This window comes from Ciconia boyciana, chromosome 2 (genome assembly GCF_034638445.1).
Source record: "Ciconia boyciana chromosome 2, ASM3463844v1, whole genome shotgun sequence".
Classification (NCBI taxonomy): domain Eukaryota; kingdom Metazoa; phylum Chordata; class Aves; order Ciconiiformes; family Ciconiidae; genus Ciconia; species Ciconia boyciana.
Window position 1 is genome coordinate 52,596,117 of NC_132935.1, and position 12,206 is coordinate 52,608,322.

Below are 12,206 nucleotides of genomic sequence, written 5' to 3' on the forward strand. Positions count from 1 at the left end.
ATCTGAACGCATGTTTTTGTTGTAACCTCCACTTCTACATCCGTTAATTTTCCTTTGCTGTATTACCCCGTGTTACCTATTGCACGGTGCCACGGGACTGCCTGGGTCCGGGACGATTCAGGTAAAAGCCCGTTCTCTGTGCAAAATATTTCCCATGCTCTCGGTGCAAGACTTGCTGAGGCTTCAAAACCAGGACACTGGATTGAACAGACTCCTGACCTAAACCAGGCTGGCAACCCCTACCTTGTATAGCCCCGATGAACTAAACCCCCTCACATCGTATTTCAAAGTCCTCTGACACAGAGCTCCAGCCACCACATTTCATTACGGCAAGGAAATGCTGCGGCAGGGCTCCAGTAGCTGCTGTCATCAAAATGCTGACAGAAGCGGAGGTGAAGGGTACTAAATGTTTTGCTGTTAACAAAGCCGATGTAATGATGTTTCACTATTAACAAAGCCAATGTAATGTGGTTTTTTGAAGATTGGGGAAAGGAGGATGCTGCCAGCAACGACCCTGAGATACATGCAAAGCTGTGAAAATAACTTTGAATAACATTTTAGAAGTTTTCTAACTAAGTAAAATATATGTGTATTTCAATCAAATGTTTTGCTCGATCTTTACTGATTTTTTTCATTTAACATATGTTAGCCAATAAAGTGAAGAAAACTAATTTTGAAAAAAAAGTCAACATGCTTGATTTTGAAAAGTTCAAAACAAAACTTATTGTGCCTTGGAATTTTGCTCCTAAAATACATTTTCTAGTAAATAAATTGTTTATCCAGAATAATCCATCTAATTCTACACTTATTACAGTGAAAAGCAATGTTAGTAATTATACACACACACACACACACATGTACACTTGCACAGCAATTTACCTTTTTTTTTCTGCCTGTGGAACAGATCTGCAAGTGCTGCAGGCAGAAGTTTTGACCAAAAGGCATTTTGCAGCTTTTGCATTAGAAAGCTAAACAATTTGACAGGGTATTTCTAATTTTTCCTACTAGACCTCATGACACTTGCCCCTTGTCCCATTCCAGAAGATCTCTTTTGCAGTCAGCATCTTCAAGGAGGTGCTCCCAGCAGAGGCTTTCCCTTGGCATCCTCCGTTCCGCCTTCCCAGCCCATCTCCTGCCGCTCCAAGCGCCAGACACAGGCATCAGAGGTGTGATCACGGTCTCAATGCGTGACAGTTCTCAAACTGGACCGACGCTGGTCATTTAACACCATCGCTTTGTTGATGCGTGAATGCGTTTCTTTCCCACACACACACACTCATTTCACCAGTCAGTGCGCCCAGCGTGGCACTGGGCAGTAGCAGCTCCCTTGCCATCCTCCCTGAAGAATGAATTTTGCTTCGCAAGGGATAATTAATAGTTGCCGGCCGGATGGAGAGGAGGAGCGCCATCCCACCCTTGGCAGCTGCATCCCCTGGGGAGCAAGCAGGAGATGTCGGCCACCGCCGGGAGCAGAGCCTGGAAGAGCCAGTTTAGGTGGGACAGGAATTTGCCCCCTCGACACGCATTGGCAGATAGCTGCTGGGGAGCCCAGCATGGGGAGCCCAGCATGGGCAGCCCAGGCTCCTCGCTCGGGGCAATCTCACATTTGCACTGCGGGGACATCTCTCACCTCCATCCCCATATCTAACAGCAATTCTAGTTACTGGGACTCAGGCCCAGACTGTTTCATGCTATCCCTGTTTCATCCACCTGCTGTTGTCTTCTGCTGTTCTTCAGAAATTACTGCCAAATTATGCTGCTTTTTTTTTTTTCCTTCCCCTCCATCATTAATTTCTTTTCTAGGGTGGAGAGCTTCCCAGGTCACCCTCCACCCACTTACACACATGCATGCACACACACTTTATAGAAAGTGTTTACTTATGCGGGGGAAATAGTTTAAAAGGTAAATGAAATAGAGGACGCAGCCTGGATTGGCTTAGCAACACAAACAGTGCCAGCAGGTAAAGGGCCCAGGCCTGTTCTTTCCCACCTCAGAATTGTTTTAAAATGACACCCCTTCATAATTAATTGTACAGCACCTGATTAGTCACTATTGACAGACCTGGAGCCAATTGACTCTTTTTTTTTATTTCTTCTTCTTCTTTTTTTTTTTTTTACCTGACTGGGGAGAAAATATGAAGTGCCTGTAGCCACACATATGATATACCTCCTGCTGATTACATCAGGCAGCTGAGCAATTAGAGCCAGTAGTACCAGCTCAGGAGCTGGAGGCTACAGTAGCAGGATCACAGCCCAACCTTAGCCTTTAATATGAAAATGAAGAAGGGAAGCAACAAATCCAATAAACCCTAGAAGTCAAACAAAGCCAACTGGGAGTTCGTTTGTTGATAAGCCGAAGGAAGAAACGCGGCTGATAAAGCCAGGCGCTTCTTCTGCTGCTCCAGTTTCTCTTGTGGGTGAGGAGGATTAAATTATTCAGGAGGCAGCCCAAATCCACCCAAGTGGGAAGGCGATCCCAGCGGCAGAAAATACGTGTGTGCGCTTCATTAGCAATGGAGTTGGGTCAGAAGGGGTGGGTGTGTACCCCTTCCCACCTCCAGGCATCTGTGAGCACTTTGCAAAGCAAATGAGTTTGCTATGAGACAGGGCAAGGACACGGGACACCAGGGGAAGGGACCGGCAGCTTTTGCTCACCTTGATCTAAAATAGCATTATCTTGCTGGAAGCTTTGACAGAACAAAGTCAGTCTCCATTACCAAGAGAGCAGTTGAAGTCCCCCATCTCCAGATCTCCAGCAGCCCGCTTCCCCAGACACACCGATTTCGTGCACCTCAGCGCTGTATCAGTTTAACTCAGCCATCGTACAACCCAGTAAAGCTGAGTCCTGCCACTGTGCAAACACTTTACTCTCAAAGAAGAGGATCCGTACAAGACCTTAGCCAACTTCAGGGTACTTCTGAGTAAGGTATTAGGCTATCAGTGCCTACATAGGCGCTTGCTCCAGTGTGAGTTAATCAGTTTAAACCCATACCTTTAGATAAATACTTGTGTGCAGGCAGACAATCACTTGGGATTTGACCAAAGCTCAGTGAATACAATGTGAATGAATGTGCATGCTGACTAAATAAATAATTAAAGAGCCATGTAATTAAGGCTCCTCTGTGGCCATTCTTCTTGCAGAAGAGGCACCATACGCAGAAAAGTCTGTGGGCAGCTCTAAAGTGCATTGCAGGAATGTGGCAAAGGATCTGCTGCTCTGGAAGCTGAGGAGCTCATCAGGAATATGTTGCTCTGGAAAAACTCTCCTGCATGGAAAGGCCTCCACATAGCCCATATTTAAACTTCTTCAACACAGGTGATTTTACATCCCAGACGTAGTGACTCCCAAACTCAGGCCCAGAAGTGCAGGAGATTGCAGAGCAGAGATCCCACAGCTGACTGACGTGAACCATCTTGGCTCCAGGAGGAGTCCAAGCCACCTCAGGTCCAAGGTGACAACCCCTTCTAAACATGGGCTGGACTGGGCTGGTATGCATGGTCCAAATGTGCCCTGAGTTACTTTCTCAGTTTAAAGCAGTATAAAATCCAGCATATCGTTAATGGGAATTGCACCAGTTAAGAAAGAACCAAATCACAGCTATTTATAGTTACACATTAGGGTCCAGTTCTCCTTGGAAGAACGTAAATACTGCACTAGTTGATGTCCACACAGCCCATAGACAAACCCTGGGATCAGGACCATATTGTGCCCTTCTGCACTTGTTCACACCTACTCCGTAGAGAATCAACATTTATGGCTCAAAAGAATGCTGCAAGGCCTTTGGAAAAAAGAAACTGAGCCACACCTTTGATTTTAACTGGAATCAATATTGTTTTATTTCTGTAAAACCATTATGAGCCTCAACCATCATTGGTTTACAGGAACCATGACACAGGCTCTGTCTGAAAATGCAGTTTTCTGAAGAAACACTCTGGAAATGTGACTGAACTCACACCCCTAAATAGTTGCAGAACAAGGGCCTACACAGAGGCAAGGAGTCACAAGAAGAAAGGATTAGAGAATAGCAAGCCTACAGGGTGAAGCAGTGTGTCGGGATCACAGTGGTAAGACAACACAGCTTCAGAGAAGAGTGCACAAATTTCAGAGTGCAATTTCAGTTGTGAAATTTTTTTCTGGTTCATTTTTAGGCCGTAAATCATCTGTCAGTCTTGCTTTACCTCTTATTTTTCAGGGAGGCATCTTACACCAATTCTTCATTCCTGTTTTCTCATTCACTTCCAGAGTTTCTGCAAAGAGGTGTTCTGCATTTTCCATTCCAGAAATCTCTTACAGGATTTGGCCCTACAGTTGGTGTTGTAACCAGCAGTCATGTCTCATATTTTATCCTACAGCTGTTGAAACAAACCATGGAGCTCCTGCTGCAGTAAAGGGTACATATACTTGGATGACAACTCGAAAGATGGGCATCTGAAACGACACAAGGAAAGAATACCTGAACTGATTTTCCATGGAGGACAGGTGCAGAATTCAAAATGCTCTTTTGGTAACACATACAGGTACTCATGCTGAAATTCAGACTCTCAGAGCCAATTCACAACCCATTTAACACAACACTGTTTAAATGCTGAGTCAGAAGTTTACAGCCAGTTTCCTCTGACCCACCTCTGAGCTATGCAGCTGATGCTTAACTCACAGCCTATACCTCCAGAAGGAACATTTACACCCTTTAGCCCAGCGAACTCTTGCTCTCTAGACCCTTGCTTAACTTCTGCAGATGACTCCCTTTGCTCTTCAAAAGTGGTTTATATCTTCAGCAGCAAACCACACTCACCACTGTCCTTTTGAACCTAGTAGCTACCCAGATTGCCTGGCCTTAGCGACAGAGGACTTATGATAACAAAACAAAGGCTGTTCCAGAGGAAGAAGAAGAGTAGAGTAGTCTTTGAGGGGTTTCAGTCCCCAGGTTTTGCTAAGAAAGCAATGCTCTTTCCTATACATCTCTATACATCACCTCAAGGTTTCCCTCTTGCATGTCTTCAGAGCCATGTAACTTTACACACAGGCTTTGTCCTCCTGGCTTGAAATCTTTTCCCTGGCCTATTACTCAGCCAGAGCCAATCTTCTTTCCCTCCTCCTCGTCCACATGCAGAGACTTTCCTCTCTGGCTCCCACAGCTGCTTCTCTTTTGCAAGACCTGTCTCCACTCAGCTGTGCTAACAGGTCTCCGCAGGACCCTGCCCCATCCCCAGGGTCCCTGCCGGCTCCCCAGCTGCCTGCTGTCAGGAGGTTAATCCTAGCGCACGCAGGCAGGCAGGTCCCACACGACCTGTTAGGGCAGCCCTCGTCACCTCTCCCTCCATCCCACTCTGTTTTGCTCCGCTCTGGTCTCACGCAGCCCTAAAGCCTGCAACAAGGGTGACTTAGCAGGGATTCGGTTTGCCAGCTCGTGTCCTCCTGACCTTCCCTCAGGAGTCACCCGCTGCCGAGCCTGCTCCATCAGGACCCCCAGTGTTCCCTGTTTCCAATCAGGATGTCTCTCTTCTCACCTCTTCCATCTTCCTTGTGAAAATGAAAACCATACCTCATAGCTGCAGTTCCAGTCTCCAGCACTCCGGTTGCAGGAGTGGGCAACATAAGCAAGGAAAAGCCATGTTCTCGCAGCCTGAGACACCAGCTTGGGGCTTGAGAGCCCAAGAGCCTGCTCCGCCTAATTCTTCTCATTGCCTTAACCTTGAGCTCTCATTTCACCACCCCCTAAGTTAGGTTCTTGGTATAAAAATGTCTTTGGGATACTCAGTTCAGCTGAAAAGTGTGCTCTGCATTAATGGATTGGCTGTTAGCCCAGAAAGAGTGCTCTGGGCTTCCCTATCTGAAAGGCACTGGCATAGGCGTGGAGGAAGGACAGGCACCAGGAGCTATACGGGTGCTCTCAGATACAAACATAGGACACAGGGTCATCAGACAATGGAAATCCCTACGTGATGGTGTCTCTGCCCTCAGTAATGCTTGAAGAAAATAAAGAAGTCATTAATTTCTGGAAGACATTTTTGCAGAGTTTGCAGAGATCTCACTGACATCTCTTATAACCCATCAAAGCCACTCCACAGCTCAGTCCTGAGCTTTCTTAGGATGAAACAACCCTTCTCCACAGTGCCCAGTTTAGATATCGATGCTGTGCAGGGAAGTGTTACAAATGGACCATTGCATGAGGTTAGTCCTGCTCAGGCTCCAGGTTCCTGTAGTCCCCAGGTGACAGCCAGGTCCACATCGCTACAGCTTCTGAACAAGGGGAAAAGCCTCCCCAGAAGCAAGCTACAGACTGCAGATGCTTGTGAAGAGTTCACAGGTGAGGTAGTCGGTAGTGGGTTATATGATGAACGTTACCTTCAGCAGGACAACCTTCTTGCTGCTTTGCTTTGCAGGAAGTACCTGGAGAAGGGCTGAAGTTGGAAGTGCACTCACGGTGGGAGGAGAGGGGAGGTGAGGGAACGCTGAGGCAGAGGGTGAATGTGGAATCTGCAGGCACAGCAGTGTTTGATGCTGCCTGAGAGGAGACTCCAGTTACAAGTGTCTCAGGCGATGCCCAGAGGTGAAGATCTGAACGCCACTGTCCGAGGAGGAAGCAACCAAGAGACAAGGTCTTCCAGGAGTGACGCCTGTTGTTCCAGACCACATAGGTGCAGATTGAAGATGGGTGTTGGGAAAGCATTAAGGATGGGAAAGCTGGGCCCAGTGGCCCAGGCACTGGCGTGGGAGTCTGGAAACTCAGGTCCTGTTGCTCACCTCTACATCTGACCTGCCATGAGGACTTCACATCAGCTTGTTTGCCTCTACCCTATGGTATCTACTTAGGTAACAAGCATCCTAGAGGTTGTGATGTTGCCTTCGTGTGTGTGTGTGTGACAGTGAGATCAACAGATCCCCAGATCTCAAGGTGTTGCAGCAACATGAATGATCCTAACAAGAGGAGCGAGAGGCTGTGGAGTCCTGCTTCCCCAGGTCCCGGGCAGCTGTAATCCATTACAGATGTCGTTGTAATAAATGTTGATCATTATTTGTTAGTGGGGGAGAAGCGTTTGGGGGTGGGAGGGCAATGCATTCAGGCTGAGTGCTTCGAGCCAGACGCTGAGGAAATGCTGGCGAACCTGGATGGTCTGAGCACGGGGGACACCTTTCAAATCTTCATGGGAGTCCCACCTTGCTCATCAGGAAAGACCTACCAGTGAGTTTGTATTCCTGGGGTTATTTATCCCTGATGCTCTCGTGCTTGCTCTGGCTGTATTTTTCCAGCTTTTGACTGTCTCCAAATGTGAGGAGGAGAGAAGAAGAGACTAAGAGTCCTGCACATCACGGTGACTTTGCCTCCACAGGTTTGAAGCTATACATATGTAAAACAGACGTGCCTGTACCCATACCAGCAGATATGCATTAGCCATAGGTTTATCTAAGGGATATTCTGTGTGTAAGAGCTCTGACAGACTTGAATTATTGTTCTTTCTCATTAGCAGTGGTTAGAAATGGTTGTTTCTATTCTGCAGATGATTTTACTGTTACAAAATTTTGCACCATTTCGACACCAAAGCATAAACCTGAATTGCTATCTTATTTTAAATTACAGAATGGATATTCTGGAGGGCTTTGTTGCAATAATTCCAGGAAAATTCACTTCACCAAAAGTGATTCAGTAGTTGAATAGAACCTACAGCTACTTAGAGCAAAATGCTGAAATAACAGATTTCAACTTTATCCTCCACAGGAAATATAGAAGACTTAATGATTTGTTTCAATATATTCAGTGCCATCAGAACTGGAAATTTTTGCATGAAATGTTTAGAAATTTCAAAAGGAATAATTGTTCCACCCAGGCTTTATTATACCCTGCAGTTATACCAAGCGTCACTGTTGCTAGTTTGCATATTTTTTATTCTTCTCTTTTTTGTTTGCATGTGGGCATTAGTCCACAGGTACTAATATTCAAGAAGCAGGGTCCAGAGGGACATAATTTAAAAGACTTAGTAATCTCTGAATAAACTATGTCTAAGAGAAGCCACGAGTTTTGCCACAGTGGTCCAGCTCTGACTGGTGGGATGCTCCACAGTACTCCCACCAGTATATCAGTTTTGCAGAGGACCACTCAATCCTGCCAACTTTTGCTCATTTTTCAGTACATATTTGACCGAGGGCTTGTTCAAACTAGGTAATGGTACCCAAAAGATACCTGTACATCAGCAGCGTTTGCTGTTTACTGTTTGCAGTGTCATCTTCTACCATCTTCAAGCAATTGAGTAAAGATACAGGAACTGCACCATGGGACTGGGGTAACATGCCACAAGTTGTCTCTGATAAATGTTTCATCAGATAAGCAGCACATTCATCTAAGAACCTGCCACAAAGAGAAAATTTGCTCGATAGCTTATTTCCAAGGAAAACCTGATCAGCTTGAAACTTTGGCAATCTACTTCCAGCAGCAGTCAAGACTCAGTGTTTAAAGAAAAAAAGGTTGAAAAAATAAAACCATAATGCACCTGGAGACTTGTGCATTCGTGTTACAGAAAAAAGCTCTGCCTCTGTCCCTACTGCTTCTGGTAGGTTGCTAAGGGTGTAATGGGGTCCCACCAAGCAGGGGCAGGGAAGTGGAGAGAGCACTAATGGGTTACTGGCTCCTGATCCAGTGTCAACACTTCCAAAAACACCAAAAAAAGTGGAGGATATGCAGGAGAATACAGGCCAAAGCCACCATCTCTCAGTGTTCAGCTTTCTAAAAGAAGGCTGAGTTGACTTGCTGATGGTACAAATTCATTCAGAAGGACACAGTGTCACGTAGCAAAAGCCTCTTCTTGGTAGAGGAAGACACAACATAAATAGCTGGAAGTTGAAACCAGATTTAAAAAAAAAAAGCTATCTGAGAACTAAGAACTATATTTTTACCAGTGAGGATGAACAGCATGCCAGCAAAGGGTGGCAGCCTTGCTGGTAGATGTGTTTCAGCCAAAGGCAAGCTGTCGGGCTCACCAAGGGGATGAAATGCAGGGAGGAGCTGTGAGGCTGGCGTTAGGCGGGAGGCCCACAGAGCTGCACTGCTGGCACCTTCCAACCTTTCACAAATAACGTAGGAAGGACTAAAACTACTAACACTTGTGTTTAGCTGCTGCTGTCAGTAGCCACCTGTTACACAATTTTTCCCGATTTTCATCTTTCACAATTATTTCTATTCCTGTAGGAAAAGCTTTGGAACCTCATGAGCATCTTTATCCACTTACTTCAGTGCACATATAATTTTTCACAGCCCAGACCACCCCCATCCACTCGCTAACCCCTTAGCTTTCCCAGATTGTTGCATTTCCAGATGCTAAGCTCTAATCACCAAGCAGGGAGACATGTACGACCACCAGAAATAGATCTCTTACATCCCACGTTATGTCATAAAAAACGATTTGCCAGTAATGAATTGCACCAGGACTAGCAGGGTGGTGGTCACAGGTGTGCTTTTCAGAAATCCCAGTGGCAGCTGCTTGAGGTACAGCAGCCACAGAGACACCAGCAAGGGTGCGTGCAATGGTCGGACCTGAGAAGCGACTCTCCAAAAGACAGAGACGTGAAGAGATGCAAGAGACAGAGGGGTCTGAGGTCAGCTTAGGCTGGCATTGCTTGAACAAACCCAAGCTGTACAAAAGACTTGTTGATTCAGGGTACTTTTTCCTCCTTTTCTGCTTTCTTTTTAAACGCATCCTCACCCATAACATGCCTTATCCTTTGTTTTTCCACAGTTCTCCCAGTCTGTTTTTCCACTGTTCTCCCAGCCTTCCCATCCCTGGCCTATTATTTCTCCACTGCTAACAAAGTAAACCTCAAGCAGAGGCAGCACTGGCGGGGTCACTACAAATCAGCACTCCACAAAGTCAATTCAGAGCTGGCCCTGCATGTCCCGAGGGTGGGATGGGGTCACATCCCGCTGCTTTCAGTAGCACCGTCGATGGCACCGTGCCTTCCCCGCTGGATGTCCTGTGGCTTGTCAGCCCAAGGGACGGTGGCAGAGGCAAGGCTTCCCGCTGCGTTCACACAGAGCTGCTTACTTCTTCAGCCCCTCCACCCAGCCTCGCCAAGAAACATCTTCGCTGGCCAGACATCCCATATTATGACTAAGGCAGAAGGCCACAGGTTTAGTCAGTTTGTGTACAGTTTGCAATTATTCAGCTGTTTTAATGAGAAGAAAGACCTTGAGGCCCATGATGTCAGAGATAAGAAAGTGTGGAAAGCAGCAGATGTGTGACCTTGCCGCTCTCCTATTGCTTTCTCCTTTGTTCTGTGTGCTGCAGCTCTTCGAGGTTTTAATACCAGGAAGGGGTGAGGGGAAGGCGAGATGCAGGTTTCACAGTAACTCAAACTCCCGGCTTGTGGAGCAACCCACTGGCTTTTAATACAAGCCACCGATGGTAACCAAAATCCAGCAGCTGCTCGAGAGTTGGGATCTTGGAGGCTGCAGCCCTTTCCAGTATCTGGGTATTTGTTCTCATGGGTAAGCTGGATAAAAGTTCTCAGTATTCAGTATTTTCCTGGACAGAGAAGTTTTCTGAAAGAAAAATTTCAGTTCATGGTCACTGAAAGTCTTTTTCATACAGAACAGCATCTCCAAACAGGTGAACATGGTTGACTGAAACATTTCAGTTTGACGTGCGTTTGCGCCCTTTGGCCTAACAGGGAGAGCTGCACTGTGAGAGCTGGAGCCAGCAAACAGGCATGGGTACCTAAACCAAACCTTAACAGTCCCAGAGGGACCTAAGTACAAAGGTTGGGTACTCCACTTCTCTGCCCAGGTGCCACTACGCCCTTCAGACACCTGGGATATACCTGGCTTCTTAAGGCATGGCCAAGCTGAGCTGCAAAACACCTAAACCCTATGGATGTCTGTGCCAAGGTGTCCTCCCACCTGTCTTGCCAGCAGCATCGTCTCTGCTCAGCGCAGTCTGGAGGTGGGATCGGTGCTGTCTCATGCCTTCAAAGCTGCCCCACGTATCTTCAAGCAAACCAGGAAAATACAGTTTTGATGCAAAACTGGTTGGATAACCCAGTCCAAGGAGCAGCTGTTGGTTGTTCATTGTCAAAAATGGAGAAGGACACAGGGCTGGTGCCCAGCTTTACCTGGCATCATTCATCACAGCACGAGGGAACATAGACTGCAACCGCAAACCTGGCAGATTACAGGTATTCGGGAGAGAGGATCAGAATTTAAAATTTTTAAAAAAGGGGGGGAAGGAAAAAAAGAGACATTGTTTTGACAACTTAGAGAAATGGTGTGACAAAATTCAGTGGGGAAGAGTGCAAGGATCTACAATTAGGCAGGAACAATCAGCTGAACAAATATCAAGTGGAAACATCTGGTTAAGCAGCAGTTTTGTAGAAAAGACTCTAAATCACACTACTACCAAAACCAAAACCAAAACCAATAAAGCAAACATCATGTTGGAAAGAATAACAAGCAGGATTGCCTGTACAAAGGAATTACCCTTTTGTTCAGTGCCATCCTAGTACGCTGCTGCTGTTTTATAGTGTGGCCAGTTTTGGGCAATGTAGTTCAGGAAAGACGTGGACCCCTTGGAGACAGTCCAGGGACAGCGAAGGTCTGGGAAAAGTGACCTGCACGGGAGGGCTGAAAGAACTGCCTGGCTTAGGTCAAAAACCAGACGACCGACGGGGATGCAGTAACAACCCTCAGCTACATAAAACAGTTCATAGATGAAGAGGGGAACAACTCTGCTCCCCCGTTCATAGTGGACAGGTCAAAAAACCCTTCTAATGGTAAGGAGGAGTCCTTAAGAGTAATATAAGAACATCTTTCACAACAAGACACATGTATACTTGGTCACTTCTTGGTCAGAGAGATGCTTTTGGTGATCTCTTCCAATCCCTCTGCCCATTTCTGTACTCCAGGCATAGGATCCCACCTCGCATGCGTGCAGGCAGGCAGCCACCCTTACAAACCCAGCGCCAAATAAACGTCCTCACCACCAGCCTTCAGGCATGGCTCCTTTTGAAATTATTCCTCTTTGCACAGAAGGACGACAGAGCCATTTGTCTGGAGATGGAGATCACGTTTGTCTGGCCCAGTCCTTGCAGGTCTGGTCGGAGCGGTGTGGATTGGAAAAGGTCGTCACAGCTGCCAGTCCCTGACGTGGCCGGCCACCTACTCCCCCTGGGGTGTCGATGGGAAAGATAGGCCTATTTGAAGAGTATTTAGAGCATCTGT

General features: G+C 46.6%; 1 protein-coding gene across 1 annotated transcript in view; it reads right to left on the reverse strand.

The window, feature by feature from the left end:
- Positions 1 to 4,192: 4,192 nt before the first annotated feature.
- MIB1 (MIB E3 ubiquitin protein ligase 1) overlaps positions 4,193 to 12,206 on the reverse strand; it is a 130,948-nt gene continuing 122,934 nt past the window's right edge. The window contains exon 22 of the transcript XR_012040923.1: positions 4,193 to 4,429. The gene's annotated coding sequence lies outside the window, so the exon portion shown is untranslated. The remainder of the gene's footprint in view (positions 4,430 to 12,206) is intronic.